General features: G+C 40.8%; 1 protein-coding gene across 3 annotated transcripts in view; it reads right to left on the bottom strand.

Annotated features, from left to right (window-relative positions):
- Window positions 1-16,028, bottom strand: part of ERBB4 (erb-b2 receptor tyrosine kinase 4) — a 708,927-nt gene that overhangs the window by 229,906 nt on the left and 462,993 nt on the right. The window lies entirely within an intron of this gene.

Consider the following 16,028-nt stretch of genomic DNA (forward strand, 5'->3'; position numbering starts at 1 on the left):
ACAAACAAACAAAAAAAGAGGAACTGTTTCACGTACTTCCACACCCCTCTCTCTCTCTCTCTCTCTCTCTCTCTCTCTCTTTCTGTCCTTGAGTATATTCCCTCATGTCCCCAGGTTCTGCAATTCACAGCAACATCCCAAAGAAAAAAACAAACAAACAAAAAAAGAGGAACTGTTTCACGTGGTAGTGGGTGCTGTTCAGTCCAAAATTGGAGTCTCAGACAGGTGAGCCAAATGCAGGGTCCAGAGTCAGAAGCCAAAAATGTCAAAAAATCAAAGCCGGTCTTCTTGAACCAATGTTCACTTAGAAAAATAAATGTCTACTTCTCAGGTGAAGTGATGTGTGTCGAACGGCATGGTGGCACTAGTGTGTAGCCAAGGAAACAAAGTGTGGCCTAGCTCACACCCAGTGCTAACTCACTCACTCACTCACCCACTGCCACTGAGTTAATGCCAACTCCGAGTGCCCCTGAAGGTCAGGGTAGAGCTGCCCCCTGTGCTCTGAGACTGTAGCCCTTCATGGCATTCTAGAAAGCCGCCTCTTTCTCTTGCTGTTTGGTGGTTTCCAACTGCTGACCATGTGGTCAGCAGCCCAACTTGGAACCATGATGCTAACAGGGGGTCTAAAAATGTCCTCAAGGAGACAGAAGAGGTGGCTCAGCCCACATCCTCCATCAAGGTCAGGTCTTAATCCCACACCACTCATGTATTTCAGCATAGTAGGAGACGCTTCCAAAATGGGACCAGAGTCACGGGTCGACAGAGTCCAGAGCCACGTAGAGCCACAACTGAGAAGGCCACACTAATTGAACATAGCTCAACAGCATATAGCAACCAACCCCAACATTAATTATATTTTCTTTTATTCACCCGCGGTCAATTTTTTTCCTGTTCTGATCCTATGAAATGTTCCATTTTGTAATGGATTTGGCATGTAACTTGACTGTAATGTCATGAGTGTTAAGACTGTATCATAGTCGTCAGTCACCATCATGATCGTTAGAATACATACTTTTATAGAACTTGGCAAGGAGCTCTGGGGGCTTTGAAAACTCTCTGGGGCCTGGAGTGTAGAACGATGGGGCAGCGGGAACAACACTGGGAGAGTTTGCTCACCAAAAAGCAGCAACACGGCCTTGGAGGCGAGGCCGACTCGGAGCAATGCTTAGCACTCAATACATGCTTGTTTAAAAAAATAGAATAAATGAAGAAAACAAATTTTTTTTTTACTAGTAAACATATTTCTTACCCATCAAACTATACTAAAAATAAATATTTACAGTCAGTGGATATTGTGAGCAATATATGCAAAATAGCTCTACCGAAATGACATTATCTGGTTTGGGATGCAAAAGTAACATGTACTCACAGTTCAGTAATTATTAGGTATTCATTTTATACGCTAGTAGGCAAACTCTTAAGTTTAATAGTAAATCATGGAAGGTGAGAAAAAGATTAGCATTTACTTTCTCCTAAAACAGTATCTGAAAGACTACAGAAGGTAGTATTGCAGAAAAGGGCTCATAATCAGTTCTTCCCAGTACAGTCGTGGCTTGTAAAGCAACATTGGAATAGATCCTGTTTGAAAAAATGTGGGCAAATTGATAATAATAAGAACAGGAGAAACTACACGTGACGCCCTGCTAACAACTGCAAACGAGGTGCAGCACGCACACGGCAGAGCCAGCCCGTCTCTTGACGTGCAGTCAGAAGTCTGGGCAGTGAGGGTTACAGACAGCACTACCATCATCCAAGGCGAGGGTGGGGCTCAGAGTGACTCTTCCAAGTCTTCCCCAGGGATCCAAGCGGTAGGTTTTCCCATTCTAGTTGCTGTTCCCCTTCACCCACATTTTAGCAATTTGAGTCGGGTCAGATTTCCTCTGTGGGTCATGACTGAACTGGTCTGAATTTGTTAGAAGCCCTGTTTAAAACATCGCAGCTAAAGAATAAAACAGCATTCCCCACGGAGAGTCTAGCAAGGCTTGCATTAAGTGAATGGGCAGTCCATGATTGGAAATCTGCTCGCTTTTAGGTTTCATTTTAAAATCTTGGTTCATGACTTTAATCTTCAGAGGGAAAGAAAAAAACAAAAAAACCTTTTCTGGCTTTTTCTATTCAAATTCCCTATGGTCAATTTACCACGTGTGCTGGAGCTGACCGTTTTTAATTTGCTGGTCACATTTACCAATTATTTGTAAGGGTTATGCCAAATATACCCCTGGCTCACTAAAATTTCATTGTGGGGCATAAGAAAATTACAAAGAATCTAGCTGAAATCAAGTAGGCCTTAATTATAAATCTTAGGGGAGAAAAACGTGGTTCCCTCAGCTAAATTCTTACTAGGAAACAAATGAAAAAGGGAAATTTATTTTCAACTATAAATCCCCAAAGTTTCATTTTCATTTTCCCCGAGTTAACTTTCTCACCTAGCTAAGCAGCATTTCCTGCTATTATTAGCTGCGGGTCCAATATCAGCTGACCAATATCTGTCAAACTCCGTGGTTCAATGAGCTTAGGGACTCCCAAGGAACTCCATGTATGCAGACTTCTGCTTACAGCTTCTAATTATTTTCTAACAGATAATGGAACATTTACATTTAGAGGGGTTAGATTAAAGTGTAAGTGGATCAAAACTCTCGATAAAATTGTAGTGATGAGGATCACTGTGGAAAAATCCTAAGCTTTTTAGTTTTAAGATGAAGGGTCCACTCTGATTGCTTTTCCTTCTGTGATAACTAATCTGTTTTATGACCTCAGTGGCTCTCATGATTATATCTAATCACATTGTGCCTCGCAATAGGCAAACAATACCATAACAGAGTCTATTTATACTGAGCACGTAAACACTAAAATGATGGTTTCTGAGCAGCTACTCACTAAAACACCGACTGCCATCGAGTTGATTCTAACGCATATCATGTAGGACAGAGGAGAGCTGTCCTTTCGGGATTCCAGGGTTGTAATGTTTCATGGAAGCAGACAGCTTCGCCTTTCTCCCTCGGTACAGATGTCAAAATTAGAGCTCAACATAGTTAGCTACCTTGCATTTGGTTCGTAGTCTAATGAATAAGCTGATTTGGCACCAGGACTCCTCCTTAGGAACTACAGGAGCATTTAAAATCTTCAAAAGAATATTTTGATATCTATTCCTCACTGAGGAAAAACTAAAACAGAACATAATCAAGCCATCGGTTGTGGATGGATCTGTATGCTCCCTCTCCTCCTCCCACCCCACCCCCATTCATGTAAACTTGACTAGGCCCTGATACTCATATTATGTAACTAGCTTCCATTTTGTGACCTGATGTAATTACCTTGTGTATTATAAATCCTAACCTCTGTGAGGTTAATGAGGCATACGATCCATAGGATTAGGTTGCTTCTTGAGTTATTTTCTTATGAGACATAAAAGAGATTAAACACTTAAGCAGACATTAGAAGGATGTAACTACCAGTGAGAAAGAAGAGTTGGGAGTGGAGGGCATCCTTTGGACCCAGTGTTCCTTCACTGAGAAATCCCAGACTCGTGGGAGAAATGGTGACAGGGGCTCTTCCCCAGAGCTTGCAGAGAGACAAGACCTTCTCCTGGAACTTTCTCCTGAATTTGGACTTCTAGTCTCCTAAACTGTGAATAAATAGACTTGTCTGTGTTAAAACCATTCAGTTATGGTATTTCTATGATCACAGCATTCAGTAACTAAAACACAATTTATGTATTTATATATAGTACAAATTATTATTCTAAAGTTTCAACGAAGCTTAGACTGTATAATTATTTTATAGAAAATGTCAATATTAACATTTAAATATGTGTGGAGTATCATGTATCCCAGAATTTCTTTCTATGAATTTAGAGGATGTCCTGGGCATTTAAAAAAAATTTCTGACACCCTTAGTTTGATTATCCAATCTAAGTAGAGTAGTAAATAGCATAAATTGTCATCTGTTATAATAAATAAAATAATGAGACCTATTGCAGGATTTGTGGTCCAAAATTATTAGGTGCCAGATTGCAGACAAAGGGGGTTATCTCACCAATGCCTGCCGAGGGCTGCACAATACAAATGTTGGAAAGAAATTAGGCACTAAATGGATGCCTACGGGAAAATCCAGAACTGAGCACGAACAGACGAGAACACCATAGCACAGGTGAAACCTAAAATCTAGCCTCCATCTAGGACCAAGACATCACCCAGGTGCTTTTAAATGCAGCCAATGAGGTCAGCCAATGCTTTCAACCACACCTCCCCAGCCAGAGGTGTTAAATACCATGGATGCTTGAAGGCCAGCCTCTTTATCCTCTGATTTTGCTAATGTGCAGGCTGAAGGTGGAGGGTGGGAGTCTCTCCCATGTGCATGGCCAGCAGCGCCCAGCGCCCTCTGGGGCCTGCCCCTCCTCTTGAGCTCCTGCCCTCTTGTTCTTCAGGGATCCCCCAGTTACACACATGGGGCTCATGCCCCTGTTCCAGTGTTCTTTTCCACATGGGTTTTGCTCCCATTTGTGAGTCCAGCACAGCTTCCTCATGGCCTGGCATGCTTTGCAGAAACCGGGTGTTTTGTTGAGACTAATACGTGAAACCTCCCCTTTCCTCATAAAAGTCACTTGGGTTACAAAAGTGCTTCTTTCAATGTTGCGAAGCAGGAACCTGGGTACATCCTCCTCCAGAAACCTAACCAAATGACCTCTTAAGGAAATACAGAAACTCAGAAGAAAAAAAATCAGAAGAAACAGAACTCTACGTTTAATGCCACATGCTCTATTCCTCTGGCAACATTGTCCTCTTTAGACCATTTAATGGTTAAGGACTCAACTGATAAAAGAAAGGGCATTGATTTGAGCCCATCAGCAGCCAAGAGGGAGGACGATGTGGCAGTCTATTTCTTTCAGGATTCAAATAAAAACCAATCACTTTGACACTGAGTCAATTCCAACTCATAGTAACCCAATAGGACAAAGTAGAACAAGCCCTGTGGTAGTTACATAATCGGTTGTCAATTTGAGACTTAAGAGTGAAGGAGTGGAATGTAACCTGTCAATCAGGTGGCAGCTTGATGACCTCATTTGGAGCCGCTAAGGCGATAAATAGCTTGCTGCAGGCAGGGCACTCGCTCCCTCCCTGTGAGGCATGTAGGCGAACAAGAAACATGGAAATACGCTAGACCCCCACAGCTGAAGGAGCCACGTGGAGACCCCTGCCAGCACTGAGATGCTTCTATTACCACTGGATCCAAAAGACTTTCCACCCACTGCCTATGATCTTCCTGCATTCAGCATTTTTGCATGACTGCGTGAGTCCATAGAGGAATTTATGGACTAGTAATGGACATATAAGCTAATATTGGACTAGTGGACTTGATATGGAATGGGATGTTTTCTTAATGTACAATTACTCTATGATAAAAACTCTCTCTTACACACATACGAGTGTCTATGCATTTGTTTCTCTAGTCAACCCAGACTAACACAAGCCCCACGGTGTTTCCAAGGCTGTAATCTTTTTTTTCCCAAAGCTGTAATCTTTATGGAAGCAAATTGCCACATCATCTTTCTCCCACAGAGAGGCTGAAGACCCCAAATCACTGACAATTGGATTCGCAGTGTGTACTTAACCATTGTTTGCCAAGTGAGCCTCCCTTAAAGATTACAATCTTGGGAAGCCTGTGGGCAGGCACACTCTGTCACCAAGGGGTGCTGTGAATTGGAATCCACATGGTAGGGTGTGGTAGGCATTCTCGTGGCTCCCATTAGTTGCCAAAAAACAAATCCTTCACTTTATAATTCTATTTAAATTTATAGATTTGAGATCAGATGGATCCAGAAATTATAAAATTATGTCTAGAATTAATGGCTGTCCCATTGGGTGGACTGTTTTATTCATGGGTCAAAATAGATGTGTCAGATTAATTCCAGTCTCTATGACCTAAGCATGGCATAAGGAAACAGTTTTTGTTGGATTCCACGATAGTCTATTTCCAAATCTGATTGCACACGTTAGTTCTCACCAAAATGTGAATGTGTACATTGGCAAAGATAAGAGCCCTTGATACAAAGCACCCAGGACAGATACAGCCCTCAGGACCTGTAATGGGAGTAGCGATGCCATGAGGATAGTGGGAAGCTGGGGGAGATGTGGGAAGAAGGAGAAACTTATCACAATGATCAACATATAACCCCCCCCCCCAAATCAGGGGGACAAAGAACAGAAACGTGGATAAAGGGAGACAGCCGATGGTGTAAGATATGAAAACAACAATCATTTAAAATTTATCAAGGGTTCATGAGGGTGGGCAGATGGAGGAAGGAGGGAAAAAAGAGGAGCTGGTACCAAGGGCTCAAGTAAAAAGAAAATGCTTGGAAAAGGATGGCAACATATGCACAAATACGACTGACAACTGATGTATGGATTGTTATATGTGCTGAAAGAGCCCCCAATACGATTCTTTTTAAAAAAAAATGCATGGTGACATATACAACATTATTCAGAGTTGGCTTGTGCAGTTTGTTTTCCTAATCTAGAAGGAAATGGTCACATCCAACCACCCACTGGTGCTTCAGCTGTAGTTGAATGGAAAGTTAAATTCTGAATCTACAGATTGCTCGCAAACTAGTGCGAACTTTAACTGCTATCTACAGAAGACCCTTTCACTCCCACCATTCACTTACAGGTGATGATGGATTGGAGACGATGCCAAGAAAATCCCATTCAGTAGGCCACTGGAGATCCCCTTGCAGAGGGGTCTCGGGGAGGAGATGAGCCAGTTAGGGTGCGATGTAACAATGATGAGAAATACAACTTTCCACTAGTTCCTAAATGTTTCCTCCCCGCTCCCACTACCATGACTCGAATTCGATCTTGCAAGTCTGGCTAGACCAGACGAGGTACACTGGTACAGATAGGAACTGAAAATACAGGGAATCCAGGACGGATGAGCCCTATAGGACCAGTGGTGTGAGTGGCAAAACAGGGAGGGTAAAGGGAGAATGGGTAGGAAAGAGGGAACCGATTACATGGAACTGTGTGTGCCCTCCTCCCTAGGGGACAGACAACCGAAAAGTGGGTGAAGGGAGACATCGGACAGGGCAAGATATGACAAAATACCCATTTATAAACTATCAAGGGCTCATGAGGGAGGGGAGAGCGGGGAGGGAGGGGAAAAGTGAGGACCTAATGTCGGGGGTTTAAGTGGAGAGAAAATGTTTTGAGAAACGATGTACAAATGTGCTTTACACAATTGATGTGTGTATGGATTGGGATAACAGTTGTATGAGCCCCTAATAAAATGTTTAAAAAAAACAAAAACAAAAAAACAATGGGCTCAAGCATCGGAGCAAAAAAAAAAAAAAAGAAAATCCCATTCACGAGTTCTTTGGATGCAGCCAGAGAAGAGCAGGCCTGTTGTCAGATGGTTTCCTCTCTGACAGCCTATGCTTTGTCAAAGGTGGATACTAACTGTGACGGATGCAGCAGTGAGTTAAGATAGGGTGAGACACTCTGTTGATCATTTTTGAAAAATAAAAACACATCAAACTTTTCTTTTTTTAACCACATAGTCATTCACGTCATTTCCCGCAGCATCAGCCATATGATCATTCTAATAGTTGATTACCTCGCAAGGTCAATAAATTTGCCAGGACATACTTAAAAATAAGATGGGAAGATTTGCCTTCTATTCACATACACCAGTAGAGTGAATATGTGCAATATGTATTCATTCCACTGGATGCGCACACGCACATATTAGATTGCCAATATGACTGCACTGAGTCTTTAACTCTGAAGCAAATTACTGTCATATGGATAACTGAAATCATGTTATCCCACGTGACGCAGAGCAGGATTTTATCCAGAAGGGCCCTTCCTCCTGCAGCATCAGTCTTTTGTATACTTGAGTCTGTAAAAAGACCGTGAACAAAGCCATCCATATCAAGGCTTGATGTGTTGGAAATTGTTTACTGACTTTCCAGATACTCTGTCCCTGGTCTTGGTTTGCCCCGTAGGCAAAAGCTTTCTACCTGAACTTTATACATAGTCTCATGGTGCCAAACTGAGCGGAGATTTCTCTGAAGCCAGCAAGTTATCCAACAGTTCATATAGGAGTCAGAAACCACACATGATCGGTCTAATTCTCCTTTTCCAGCTCGGTGAAGCCAAGAGACATAGCCTCTAATCATGGATGAAATTCCCCAAATTGCAGTATAGGGAGCTGGAAAATATGTACAATACAAAAAGTAATACCTTTAACAGGCTACTGATTTTCATTCACCAAATTTAAATATTGGGAAAAAAAACTGCGTGCTCTGGAGAAAGAGCCCTCCAGTCACACAGATTCATAAAAGGCTTTGGAGAAACAAAAACAGCCAGAAAGTGCTCGGGAAAGCCTTGCCGAGCCATGTGGTGAGCTTTTAACCAAGAGCACCCTGCTTGGGCTTGTCTACTCTCTTTTAGGTGTGTTCAGGGAGATATTAAGCCCAATCAAAATGCAAAAGCTTGTCAAGTACTTTGCCTGATTTCATAAACTTTAGTATGCCCTAAGGCAATATTTAAAGTTGATGTTTTAGGATTTCTACTGAATTCAGTTGCTAAGTGGTACTGGCAAGATTAATTTATGACTACAGCCAAGTTCTTTTATTTCACCAACAATGTGATAAATCAACCCTTTTCCCCCTTCCTTCTTTTTAAATCGGGGCTCATCCTGCAATCTTATTTCTAATAGGACAGAAATAAATAGGCAGGAGGGAGGGCAGAGCTTCTAAGAGAAGATCTTTTTATTTAGTCAGCAATAACTACCCCCAATTCCTGTATAAGATGCAAGGAACTGGAGAGTAGGAGGCCAGGAAGGACCATTCAGGAGGATGCATTCTGGAGAATGCTAGAAGAGGATGCGGCTTTCCTCCTGCATGCACTGGGAAAATCTACAAGGGGTTTCCTTCTGAAAGGGCTTTCAGCAGGCATGTGCAACCTAACCTACAGACTCACAATTAAATATCTGTGTCTCAGTGATCACTCTGGTGCCCCAGATGCAAAATGGTTGTTAAGCTGGGGTTTTAGAAATAAATCAGGGGCACATGGCATAAAAAAATTTAAGGGAAATGATCCAAGTACATCATGCCAAAGATAAGATTGATTGTGGGAAATATAACAAAAAAATTTAATGAGTCTGGATTACAGAATTGGAACTATATTGGATAGAGGGTCTGACAAGTGAAGGTAAAGCCCACGTTTCTCAGAGCCAATACAATGAAGGGAGATAAGGACTGCTGATGGACACAAAATGAAAGGCAGAAGAACTTTAGAGGGGAAGATAAAGCCATAGATTTTGGGTGCAAAAGTCTCAAAGTACCCCTAGTTTTCCATGTGATAAAACTAAGGACAGAAAATGGGTCTGAATTATGAATCCAGAGATCTGTTCCTGAGATAAAAAATTGTAGGCATTAGTGTTTGCGATGGATTTTGAAGATCTAGATTTTGATGATCTGAGGGAAACAGAATGGGAAGAGGTCCGGAATACTTCAATATTCCTAGGATTGTTTATTTACAGTACGATCTTGAGAAACAACATGGAAAGCTTTTGTAAGAGTGTGATTTTTAACTGTTAGGTGCCATCGAGACAGATTTGACTCATAGTAACCCTGTCCAATAGGACAAACGATGGGCAGGCTGCCTCACCATCCTTACAATAGCTGTCATGTTCAGGTCCATTGTTGCAGTCACCATGTCAATCCATTTTGTCAAGGGTATACCTCTTTTTCTCTGCCCTTTCCCAAGCATGGTGTCGTTTTCTAGGGACTAGACCTGGTGACATAGTATTTATGTTTGGGGCTGCCAACTCTGAAAGGTCAGTAGTTCAAATCTATCAGTGACTCCACAAGAAAAAGGTGAGGTTTTCTACTCCCGTAAAGAGCAGAAAGTCTCTGAAACCCAGTGGGGCCATTCTACCTTGCCCTAAAGGGTCACTATGAGTCTGCATCGGCTCAATAGCAATGGGTTTGCTTCAGTTTTGGACTCTGACCTGACAACATGCCCAAAGCACACGAGATCAAGTCTTGCCATCCACCCTTACAGGGAGCATCTGTCTGTACTTTCTCCCAGACAGATTTAATTGTTCTTTTGGCATTTCACAATAGTTTCAATATTCTTCACCAGCACCATAATTCAAAAAGTTATTTAAATTATGGGGTATAGAGAATTCAGGACAGATGAACCCCTCAGGATCTGTGGTGAGAGTGGCGATACCTGGAGGGTGTCAGGAAGGTGGGGTAGAAAGGGGGAACTTATTACAAGGCTCTACATATAATCTCCTCCCTGGGGGATGGACAAAAGAAAAGTGGGTGAAGGGAGACATTGGGCAGTGTAAAATATGATAAAATAATTTACAACTTATCAAGGGTTCATGAGGGAGGGGGGAGCAGGGAGGGCGGTGAGGGAGCTGATTCTAAGGGCCCAAGTGGAAAGCAAATGTTTTGAGAATGATGGGGGCCACAAATGTACTAATGTGCTTGATGCAATATATGTATGGATTGCGATAAGAGTTGTATGAGCCCACAATAAAATGATTTAAATTTTAAAAAATTAAGTTTTCTGAAGAAGGGTATGAAGACAGAGGGCAACTTAGGGATAGTGAGAAGTGTGAACAATGAATGGATGATATCCAAGAAAGTAAAGTTTCGCTTAAGTAGAACCTTGTGGAAATGAAGTAGAAGGGTAAGAATCAAGAATAGGGTGCTTGAAATAGAGATTTCAGCTGTGTGGCTGCTTCTGCTCTCTGCTGACTGAGCTTTGTACAACTCATGGGGCATGTACAAAGGCTAATAAAATAAATCATAACAGAAATACATAAGTTAGGTTATTCTTTTACATAGAACCTTAAAATATTCTGTTATGTTTCTCATGTAGTTTATGTAGTGTCTTCCTGATTTATTTTTAAGCTAAAGGAACGAATCAGAGTCTTCCTTAGTCGATAGCTATGCTTTTTTTTTTTATAAGGGAAAAGAAAATTTGGGCAACTGACTTTGTGAAAGCATGCTGCTAGCATAGCATCTTGGGCTATCTGAAGAACAGGCTTTGAAAGGAAAGGGATTCTGCATTGATTCACCCCTGAAATAAATGAAGGGTATTCACACATGCAAAAAAGCAAACTCTTTCAGGCCAACACATATAATTGGGCTAAATAATATGAAGTTTCACCAAGTCACAATTCACTATTAATATAACATTGGCTGTAACTAAGGTTTAGGTCTAACTATATCAAGCCATATGCATTAAAATGCAGTGTGAAAATAATGTATGTAATGGAACAAATGATTCTTTTCATATAACTTTAGAAATCTGCTGTAATCTCAGTAAAAATCAAAGATATCAATAAACTCTTCCGCAACCCACCCTCATATTTTACCTGGTATCAAGAAAATAAAAGTAAAATCAATTCTCATCAATCATTTGAACATTATAAGGACAGCATAGAAAAGAGTTATATGTAAGCACATGCCACATGGTATTTCTTAAGAAAACAGAAAAATGACAGCTGGGTAAAAAGTCATCGCTTATGAAAGAGGAAGAGGGAAACAAATCATCCACCAAATCAATTATGGTTCTATTGACCTAACCTGTTTGGATGAAACTCAAACAGATATTAACAGAACCTAATTGCGAAACAAGCTGTCGATCAAATGGAGGCCAGGAAGATCCAGATAAACCCTGTGCACTCATTAGTTATCATTCACTGTAATTCAAGACAATTCAAGAATTTACTTCATTCCAGCCTTAGTTTTTATAAGAAAAAACAAAACGAGACCAAAAAGAAAGTCACTTATAAAGGTATGCTCTTCTGTGGTAATCAGGATGTCCACTGACGGTGGATTTAAATAATGACCATGGTAGAAACTCAGACAAACAAAATGCTTATTTAACGTGAACAGTCCATGATCCCCAATCCCCAGATTCTTGCTCAATGGCATCATATTTTAGGTACACGTTCTGCACTATTTGAAAGAATTAAACAAACACAAAAAACAACACTACCTTTTTTCAACAAAATGAGGCTATTTAAAACAAGTTCTAAAAACTGCGGCCAATGCAGGATTTCTTATGAAGATGGAAGTTTGGAGTCATTTGCTTAATGTTGTTCGATGTGGGGAAGAAGAATGTGCTGGCTGTTCACTGGCAGGCTGTTATTATCGGCATTATGAATCCATTAGGCACACTCAGGTGAGCCGACAAAGAGCCCTTTGACCAAATTCCTCTGCCTCTGCTTTTAGTCTAGCACTTAATAGAATAAAAACTCCTTATTTATTTTTTTCCTACAGCTAAAATGCTAAGACATTCTGAAAGTCATCTCCTTTGTCCTTCTAGATCAATAGACGTGTGAGATGCAGTGCTGAGGTTTTGAGTATGAAGTTGCTGAATTCAGGTCATATCTTACAACAACCACTTGTGAGTAGCTGCATATGATAAGTCTAATAGGACCTATTATTGGGGGGAAGAAAAGAATCTAAAACTTAACGAGAGGATGCCATTTCCATGGTCTTTGCAAGCTTTATTTCCCCCTGAAAGATGGTATCAAAATCATAGGCACACATGCATATAAACATCCACATACACTAAGCTGCACGAGTCATGGAACAGAATATCTTATTTCACTTTGAAATTTTACCCTTGGAACATCTACCATAGTATTGCACCAAATGATTTCTAGTTGCTTTCCTTTATCCCAGGCTTTCTGAAACCAGCTTTGCCACCGTGAGCAGACTGGACAGCCCTCCTACCTTACCCCTCCTAAGGCAGCGGTCCTTAACCCAGGACCACTGATAACTGGTCGAAGGCCCACAGGTGCTTCTCCCCTGGAGACAAAACATCCAACCCGCCAACCTCTGAGGCTGATGTCCTATATTGGTTGTCAAAGTTCCTCCTGGAGAAAAACTCTCCATTTCTTCTGCCTATCGTGACTCATTTATAGATCCCCCTACTAATGTTTGCTTGACATACAAAATTAACTAAAATAAATTACTTCTGTCAAATCCTCGTATGGGGATTTACCTCTGCTCCGAAAGAATTTAAACTACAACATATGCCAAAGCTTCTTTTCCTCATTTAGTTACTTGGGATTTTTGCAATTTCAGCTCAATCCTTGGGTCCAAGTTACAAAACATTTTTCTCATCTAAACTTTTCTACAGTGCTTTCCTATGTTCCACGTAGAAGAGAAGAACTGAGGGTGTAGGTCTGAATTGTGTACATGAAAACCCCACCAGCCTATTTAAAATAATGAATTCACCGTTCATTTTCCAGTTAAACTGCTTTTTCATCATTTTAATGTTATCACTCTCGTGTTAGGAAAGAAGTCAAGAAGTCGCCAAACAGTGCGAAGTGTTTCTCCCTGTTACTTATTGAAACTGCGCCGTGAGCAACCCATCCATTTGCTAATGTTCTAGCGTCTATCCACAGGTAGAAAAGGAGTAGTCAAAATATTTCCCTGGCTTGTTTTTTTAACTTCTAAAAAATAAGAGATTCCTTAGAGTCTGCTGGTTCCCAAACCCATCAACCATCTAGGAAAATGACTCCTTTCATGGCTCAATCAGTGCCTCATTTAAAATTCAGAGCAAATGTAAGACTTCAAACTGCCATCCTCAGTCTTGTTTCCATGGGGATAGACTTCAAATGTAAAAAATAAAAAAGGAAAGAAAGAAAGAAAAAAGTGGGGGTTAGAAGCTTTCAGATAATCATTCAAATCATGATGAGGGTTTAGAGCTTCTTTCTTAGGTGATTACTCTGTAGTCTCTTAACCCCTTTTTCCCAGTCTGTTTCCATGGAAATAGGACAAAAATGGCTGACCAGAGCCTCCAGCAGAGATTATTAGCATTCTTGGGACTGTCAGCTTTGGCACAGTCTGAGTATGATCTGTTTTATATCCGTTTGACACATTAACCTATAGTGTTAGAACCAATTGTCAATTTTCTTTAAAATGTAAGCATAATCCCCATTCAAAAAAATGTAATCCCGTGATAGAGACCACAGAGATCAACTGTGACGTGGCTGGAACATATTTGAGAAATTAAACTTTAATCTATGAATCAGCACATATGGAACTATGAAGACTGTGAGAAGATTTAGAAAACTAGAGAAGGAAACACTATTTGGTTACTGTATTCAGTGTCTGACAGATCAATATTGATGAGTACGTAACAAGAGTGCTAATTAAAATGTTCAGCGATTGGTAAGTCACGGGCACAAATCAATTAAAGCAATTTGTTTGCCTCCTTTGGGTATTGTAAAATAACTAATAGTAAATTTAGTAAGAGTAGACCTATGTACAATGATTAGTATTCCATCCAAATACCCTATCTTAGTGCACAGTCTGAGTTCCTGTAAAACTTCTATAAAAATGTTTAAGATAGTGTAAGCTTATTATGTGTACATAAAATGACACCAGCCGGTGCATTGGATAGAAATAGATAGCAATCCATTCTAAAGTACAATAAAAAGTCAAAGTACACGTGCTTCTATTAACTTTCACATGAAAGTCACTTAAAAACAACATTATTTCTATTACTGAAGATATTATGCTTAGTGGTGGGGGGAGGATGTGTCTAAGTCTTTAGAGGAACCCATGGAAAGATATCTTGAGCTAAATGTTGGGGGGTGGGGGTAATATCATGCTACATATCTGATTTTATTCCTGCTATCCTCTGAAACTTGCTGAACAGCTCATTCTACAATTACTGCTGGAAGAAATCTGAAAGGTCTGAGTTACCTAATAAAGTACTTTTCTTCTTTAGAATTATTTTATTATTCCACAGAAGGAGCCTTCTATCTATAAGGTCTTCCCTTCAGCATTTGGGTTGAATTTCAATGCGAAATTCTTTGACTGAAGAAATGTCCTAATTTAAACAAAGAATAATTTACTACATAAGCTAATCTTGATGGAAGTTTTAAACTAGATAGATCATTGCTGTGTGTATTGAGTCCACTGGACTCGCTGTGACCCTGCGGGATTGTAAGGCGATAAGTTGTACAGATGGCTCAGGACTGGCTAGTGTACATCAGGGCACTATGAGTTGGGACTGACTCCATGACACGTAAGAACTATAACAATAACCTGAATGAGAGCAAATCATTGGGCCTTCACTCCCATGGAGTTGCTGGTACAGTGAAACTACTGACCTTGCAGTCAGCAGCTGATGCTTAGCCATTCTACCACCAGGGCTCCTTAACTAGATTCTGAACATAATAACAGAGAGCAGTCAGGTTCATTTGAAACATCATCCCTACTCTCAAATGTGTTTTGATCTAGTGAATAAGCACACTTCCTGTGGGTGCAAATGTTGGACCATAGGCGAAATCTGGCTTGTACGCGTTTCTCAAAATAGAATTGTATTGGAACACACTTCAGTTTATGTTTTATTTGTGTACTTCTCTGTGGCTGCTTTTCCATTACACGGGTGGCACAGTGAGTAGTTGTGCCAGACACCCCGGCCCTCGTGTCTTAACAGACTTAATCTATAGAACTGACATAGTAGGTTGGCTCCTGGGAGAGCCCGTCTTTCTAACTCCAGATCTAGACCTGCCTTCACCTTATTTTGCAACCTTGGGTTATCCTCTGTATCCCAAGTATCTGGATTACTGTGCGGTGAAAATGAGCCGAGTGATTACGCATTTGAAAGGCATTTAGAAGAGAGCTTGTTGCTGTTGTGGTTCACAGAGACCCTATGTACCGCAGAACGAAGCATGGGCCGGCCCTCCCAACTGTTGTATGTGCGATCCCATTGTCATAGCATTGCGCCCCTCTATGTCGTGGTATTTAGTAAATACCTTGGAAGGGCTAGTGCTGATTCTTATCATGGTCACCACCTGATTTTTCAAATACCATTCAGTCATGCAATGTCAATAATTTTAAGAACTATATTCACCATATCTGGGTTTATATACGATCCGACACTGTCTGTCAGCTTGATGGACTGTGGTGGGCTGTGGATATTGTGATGCTAAAAGCTTTGGCACCAGGATTTCAAAAGCCACAGGATCCACTGGACAGG

This window comes from Echinops telfairi, unplaced genomic scaffold (assembly GCF_000313985.2).
Source record: "Echinops telfairi isolate 266 unplaced genomic scaffold, ASM31398v2 ScPeMD7_3;HRSCAF=10, whole genome shotgun sequence".
Taxonomy (NCBI): Eukaryota; Metazoa; Chordata; class Mammalia; order Afrosoricida; family Tenrecidae; genus Echinops; species Echinops telfairi.